This window comes from Penaeus japonicus, unplaced genomic scaffold (genome assembly GCF_977035675.1).
Source record: "Penaeus japonicus unplaced genomic scaffold, GWHDUDI00000001_assembly GWHDUDI00000025, whole genome shotgun sequence".
NCBI classification, from domain to species: Eukaryota; Metazoa; Arthropoda; class Malacostraca; order Decapoda; family Penaeidae; genus Penaeus; species Penaeus japonicus.
Genome location: NW_028234427.1, coordinates 18,514,547 through 18,522,046, shown reverse-complemented (window position 1 = coordinate 18,522,046; position 7,500 = coordinate 18,514,547). Strand labels below are relative to the sequence as shown.

General features: G+C 37.7%; 1 protein-coding gene across 5 annotated transcripts in view; it reads right to left on the bottom strand.

The window, feature by feature from the left end:
- whd (carnitine O-palmitoyltransferase whd) overlaps positions 1-7,500 on the bottom strand; it is a 37,236-nt gene that overhangs the window by 20,375 nt on the left and 9,361 nt on the right. For 2 of the 5 annotated variants that reach the window (XM_086551412.1, XM_086551413.1), the window contains exon 1: positions 4,674-4,715. The exons of 2 other annotated variants lie outside the window; for them this stretch is intronic. The gene's annotated coding sequence lies outside the window, so the exon portion shown is untranslated. Of the gene's footprint in view, positions 1-4,673; positions 4,716-4,869; positions 4,893-7,500 lie in introns of those variants that run through there. One more of the 5 variants, XM_086551411.1, reaches the window with a different exon arrangement.

The following is a 7,500-nucleotide window of genomic DNA, read 5'->3' as shown; positions in this document are numbered from 1 at the left end:
CCATCTAAATACATGTTTTACATAATTACATTACATTTTTATAAGCACACTGTTCTTGGCTTGTCAATGAAAATGTAGAAAAACAAAAACAAAAAAAAAACTCAGCTTTCCATAGAATTGGGCAGGTGTAAAGCATTCCGAGAGGCCCAGTGCGGCATCGCGCCGGGAGAGATATCACACGCAGAGGTTGCTTGTTACAAACACAGCGGGAGCAGCATTAGGCAAATAATCACCCCAGTACAAATAGGTTAAGTAATACTCAGCAGAAATTAAGGCAAAAATTTCAAGCCTTGAATAATAGAAAAAAAAAAAATATATATATATATATATGAATGTACAGACAAACACATTGCAGACGAGCATCATAGCTGTACATAACAGTCAGAGTTTTGCTCCTGACATCAGCCAACAAGACCTATGAAGATAGTGGTCTTAGTGTATTTGATGCTAAGAGTATGCCCTGTTTCTAATTTAGTGAGTGTAGATGGTAATTATCATTATAACTACTATAATCACTGATATTTACCAATACAGGTTTAGTTTCAAATACAAACAGATAGCACCACTCCCACCTGGCACCAAAAGGAAAACCTTGAAGGGCACAGTCTCTCCTGAGCACCAGCTACAGAAGGCAATGACACAACCTGATGCTGACTTCCCACTCTGAAGTACCGGTGGTGCAGGATATATGAGGAGAGGAAAATGATCCGTGATCCAGATACTATAATTTCAGGCTATTACAACACTGATAAAACCAGGTAGTATATACAAGCCTCATGACTTAGTAAAAAACAAAGAAATGTCAAACACAAAAAAAGGCATGAGTATCATTAGTGAATTAAAGAAGGCGAGAAAAGCAGCGACATATTTTGCACAGCTCCCTCCTGCTGGCATGAAAACCTGCCTATAGCTTCTTGCAGACCAAAGCAAGAAAATCTTCTCAGCTGTAATGAGTTCTTTAACCCATTGCAGACAGGCCTAGGTAATTGACGCGGGGTTGCCATTTGGTAGGTTCAATTGAATGAAGAAGACTCCCATTTCGCCCATCAACTCTTGCTCATTCATACATAAGAGTACTCACTCATCTCCATTATTTTGTGTTTTTTCATGTTTGAAGACTTATAGTGGGTACTAGTATGGCTATGACATTGTTTGGACAAATAATTACTGCAATTTAGTATTTCAGGCTCCATAAAGAAAGAATGTATGCTGAACACAGTGTAAATGTCAATCATATCAAAGTACTTCCTCCTTTTCACATCTAGCGCCAATCAGCAAAATAGCCAAACTGAATGTGGCACCTTACATGCCACACAAATGGTAAAAAATGCTCATGGCATCAACATGTTTCTCTCATCAACACTGGTTTAAGGGAAAAGAAATTCAATAATAACAATAGCAATAATACCACCACTACAACTAGTTGATAAACTAATAAATACTACTACTACTACTTCTACTAATAACAATAACAATAATAACTAACAATAATAATAACAATAACTATAACTATAATATAATCAATAATAATATCACTACTATTACTACTAATAATAATAATGATAATAACAATAATAATAATGACAATATCAATAACAATAATGACAACAACAAAAACAATAATAATAATAATAATAATAATAATAATAATAATAATAATAGTAATAATAATAATAGTAATAACAATAATAATACAAAAATAATAATGAAAATAGTAAAGGGAAATATTCAGAAAAGAGCCTCCTAATTAAATAGTTTGTGGCATTTGTGAGTGCCATCAAGATTGTTTTTACCCCACAATTTCCCTGATCTACTTCAAGCCCTCCACTGCTATTGGGGTCCAGATTGTGGGGCATTGGGGGAAGGGGGAAGGGGGCAATCATGGGTAAATCTGACTATATATGAATAATAGAGGGTGGGATAAATCCACTGATACCAGTATCATGGTATTTAGTGAGGGGTTGTTCTGAAAATTTATCATACAAAAAAATAATAATAGCAACAATAACAATAATAATAATAATGGTATTAACCCATTGCAGACGGGGATAATTATGCTTGCCCAGCCTCCGGGATAAGTTTTATTTTAAAGAGAGACTGCTTTAAGCATTATAATTTGAACATTCCCACTCTCTTTCAGTCATTCATTGAAAAACTAGAGTGTTTTTTGTGTTTTGTTTTTTTGTGTGTTTTATTGAGTTTAGAGACTTATATATGCCATATGACAGGCTCTACCAGTGCTGCAGTAGACTAAAATTGTAGTATATTATCCATAGTAGCTCATTATTTTCTTTATACTCAGTGTGATAGAAGTATTGCTGTTTTATGGGAGGACAAAAGGCAACTATATTTTTTTTGTATTTTTGTGCTGTCATGAATGAATACGAAACATGTAACCACCTACAATAAAGATAAATAGAAGAGGTAAGGAAGAGGAATGAAACCTGTGCTTGTAACTGTGAGTGCCACAGTGAAAGGCATCCATATTGGCACAGGAGTACATTTTAGACACTGGGTATGGATTGAGTCACCTTCCTCTTCCCGTTCTGACTGCACATCCTTCATTGGCGGTACTTTTGAGCAAGAGTTTGTCAACTTAGTGTGTGTCATCGCTCTATAAAGATAGTGCTTGCTAGAGACCGTGGATGGGTGCCACTCAAGACTCTCTCTCTTGCTGGTGCTAGGAAAAAGTGGTGCCATCTAGGTTTTGGACGTTAAGCTAGCACGGTATTACGGTAATTATAGTAATTATGACTGCAGTAGCCATCATCACTCATTCCTTTTTCATAGTAAAATAAAATAGCACAGTGATCCAAAATCCCCGAACGTCATGTATGTCAGGACGCCCGTCGTCAGGCCAAAGCTCCTACGTCATGTATGTCATGACACCCATCCGCTGTGGGTTAATTACAAAAACAATAATACTAATGATAATGATAATACTAATAATAACAATAATTAAAGAAATTATACAATATATGATATTTTCACTAAACAGTGTGATAATAACTTCACACAAAGTCAATACTAATGACAATAATAATAATAATAATAATAATAATAATAATAATAATAATAATTGAAAAATTAATAACCAGAAAATAATAATGGATAGTAATAACAATAATAATACAAAAAATAATTAATGAAAAAGTAAAGGGAAATATTCAAGAAAGAGCCTCGCTAATTAAATAGTTAGTGGCATTTGTGAGTGCACATCAAGATTGTTTTTCCCCACAATTTTCCCTGATCTACTTCAAAGCCCTCCACTGCTTTTGTGGTCCAGATTTGTGGAGGCATTGGGGGAAGGGGAAGGGGGGCAATCATGGTAAATCTGACTATATGATGAATAATAGAGGGTGGGATAAATCCACTGTTACCATATCATGGTATTTTAGTGAGGGTTTTTTTCGAAAATTTATCATACAAAAAAAATAATAATAGCAACAATAACAATAAAATAATAATGGTATTAGTCCCATGGCAGACGGGATAATTATGCTTGCCCAGCCTTCCGGGATAAGTTTTATTTAAAGAGAACTGCTTTTAAGCATTATAATTTGAACATCCATAGCTTCTCCTTTCAGTCAAATCATTGAAAACTAGAGTGGTTTTTGTGTTTTTTTGGTTTTTTTGTGTGTTCTCTTTATATGATTTAGAGACGTATATATGCCATACTGACAGCTCTACCAGTGCTGCAGTAGACGAAAATTGTAGAATTATTCCATATAGCTCATTATTTCTTTATTCTCAGTGTATAGAAGTATGCCTGTTATGGAGGATGACAAATAGGCTAACTATATTTTTTTGTATTTTTGTGCTGTTCAAGAATGAAATACGCAAAACATGAAAACCACCTACTATCAACATAAATAGAATAGGTAAGGAAGAGGGAAAATGATAAACTTGCTTGTAACTGTAGTGCCACATAGAAAGGCATCCAAATTGGCAACAGGAGGACATTTTAGACACTGGGTAATGGATTGATCACCTTCCTCTCCCTGCTGACTGCACATCCTCATTGGCGGTACTTTTGAGCAAGAGTTTTGTCAACTTAGTGTGTGTCATCGCTCTAAAAAGATAGTGCTATGCTAGAGAACCGTGGATGGGTGCCACTCCAGACTCTCTCTCTTTGCTGTTGCTAGAAAAAGTGTGGCCATCCTATTTTGCGTTTTGCCTAGCACGGTTTACGTATTTATAGTAATTATGACTGCAGTTGCCATCATAACTCATTCCTTTTTCAGAGTAAAATAAAATAGCAACATGACCAAAATTCCCCGACGTCATGTATGTCAGGGACGCCCAGCGTCACCAAACTCCTATAACGTCATGTATGTCATGACACCCATCCGCTGTGGGTTAATTACAAAAACAATAATACTAATGATAATGATAATACTAATAATAACAATAATTAAAGAAATTATACAATATATGATATTTTCACTAAACAGTGTGATAATAACTTCACACAAAGTCAATACTAATGACAATAATAATAATAATAATAATAATAATAATAATAATAAAACAAATAATTGAAAAATTAATAACCAGAAAATAATAATGATGGTAATTATGATAAACACAAATAATATAACTGATAATAAAAATGAATAAATAAAACCATTGCACTAAAAATAAAGAGCTATACAAATAAACTAAAATGGTACTTTCTAATGACACAAACTAGATTTCCTGACTAGTTAACTCCTCGACTGAAATCTTCAATCAAGTGCTTTCATATAATCAATCATCTTTATCTTAGGTAATAAAGGTCAAAACCCACTTGGCTTTAACACAATAGTACCATGTAAAAGTCATTCTTATGAGTGACTGGGCAAATAAGTGAAAGGTGATTTTACTCACTTACACACAAATACACACCCAAAAAAGGGCGAAAATAGGTAACAAACGACAAACACCCAAACACATGCACAGAGAAGACCACCTCCTGCCTCCTCCTACTCCCACTGAAGCAGCCCAAGCTACAATATAATAATATACAATGGTCAGGCTTCAACAAGAGTAAATCATAAAAGGAGGAGGAGGAGGAACAGGCAGGACAACCCACACTCAAAAAGAGTATTTCTCAAAGATTCCCACAGTAGCCCTAATCAGATTCCAGTGTTATCTTATCATCCAATTCATTCACTTCAGGCTGGGACCCAATCAGCACCAATCCACAGTCCTATCATCATTCAAGTGAACAGTCCTGTGTCTTTCTTTCATATACTCTCTCTCTCTCTCTAAGCAATTGAGTTTTGATGAAATTGGCAACTCTAACTCATCCCAAGGTCTCCATCACATGCCTGGCAAACCTCCAAGACCCAGAGCCCTGTGCCAGGTACTCTCTTGTGGGGTTGGCAATGGCATCAAGATCTCAGTGCCAACCTGTAGCACACTAATGACTGGCTTTCATACCTTTTGTTCATAAAGATTAAAAAAAAAAACATACAAAAGAAGACTCACATTACTGGCAGATATAACGAGAGACAAAAAGTGAAAACTTGCACATAAAAAAGAAACCTAAAAGTCATCCTAATATACACTCACACAGTACATTACAGAATGTGTTGCAACCTCTCCCATCCCTGCAGTGAGAGAAACCCTGCAACAGATACAGCTCTCCTTCCCCCCTCTAATGAAACTTAATATCCTGACCTCCTGAATGCCATTATTAACTTAAGCAACACCAACTTTCTCAAACATGCAATTCCATACCAAGTCAGCAGTTTAGGGGTGGGCAAAGGAGGGGGGGGGGAGTAGAGGGAAGTGGGGAGAGATGAGGAGGAAAGTTAGGTAGGAGAGATGAAGGGAGAGGAAAGGTGAGTAGAGGGAAAGGTGATGAGTGGAAAGGTGAGAAGGTGTGAGGAAAGGGTTGTGATAGAAGGGAAAGGAGTAAGGGTTAGGAAGTTGGAAGTGGAGGCAGTAAGTGATATGGAGGAGGAAGAGGAGTGATAGGAGCAGAGAAGGGTGGTGAGGAGGAAGAAGGGGGGAGAGTAGGAAAGGGAAGTGAGGAGGATAGAATGAAGTAGGTAAAGAAATAAATAGGGAGGATGGGTAGGTTGTAGTTGTAAAATGGAAGAGAAAAAATTATTTTTCTAAATACATTTCTTTATCTCCTGTAAGTTCTACCAAGTATTTACAATGCATGTACTATACTGTGGCAATCATCATTGCTTGGAACCCTGAAGCCAAATCAGTTGTTTACATTTGACTGATCTGATAAAGACTGGATGATAGGAAATAACTAGAACAGGTGGATGCCACTCACTGCCTAGCTGAGAAAGCATGACTGCAAGTTTAGGAAAAATCACCATGTCATATGAGAACAGCAGGGGATACTGCTGAACAAAATATCTGAACACTACATAAAAAAGAGAGTTCACACAGTCACAGTGCAGATATTCTTTCTTTCTGCCAACAGGAAGTGCAAACTGATGACATATCTGGCAATTAAAATGTCAGTATCATGACTTACTCTGAAGGTTGGCTTTATATGTGATCAAAGATTTGAGTCTTTGATACTAAAGAACACAAAATGTGTAAACAAGTATACAAAGTATGCACTGTAGGATTACGAAGAACAAGACTATCAAAACCTTAAGAAGAATACAACACACACACACACACACACACACACACACACACACACACACACACACACACACACACACACACACACACACACACACACACACACACACACACACACACACACACACACACACACACACACACACACACACACACACACACACACACACACACACACACACACACACACACACACACACACACACACACACACACACACACACACACACACACACACACACACACACACACACACACACACACACACACACACACACACACACACACACACACACACACACACACACACACACACACACACACACACACACACACACACACACACACACACACACACACACACACACACACACACACACACACACACACACACACACACACACACACACACACACACACACACACACACACACACACACACACACACACACACACACACACACACACACACACACACACACACACACACACACACACACACACACACACACACACACACACACACACACACACACACACACACACACACACACACACACACACACACACACACACACACACACACACACACACACACACACACACACACACACACACACACACACACACACACACACACACACACACACACACACACACACACACACACACACACACACACACACACACACACACACACACACACACACACACACACACACACACACACACACACACACACACACACACACACACACACACACACACACACACACACACACACACACACACACACACACACACACACACACACACACACACACACACACACACACACACACACACACACACACACACACACACACACACACACACACACACACACACACACACACACAC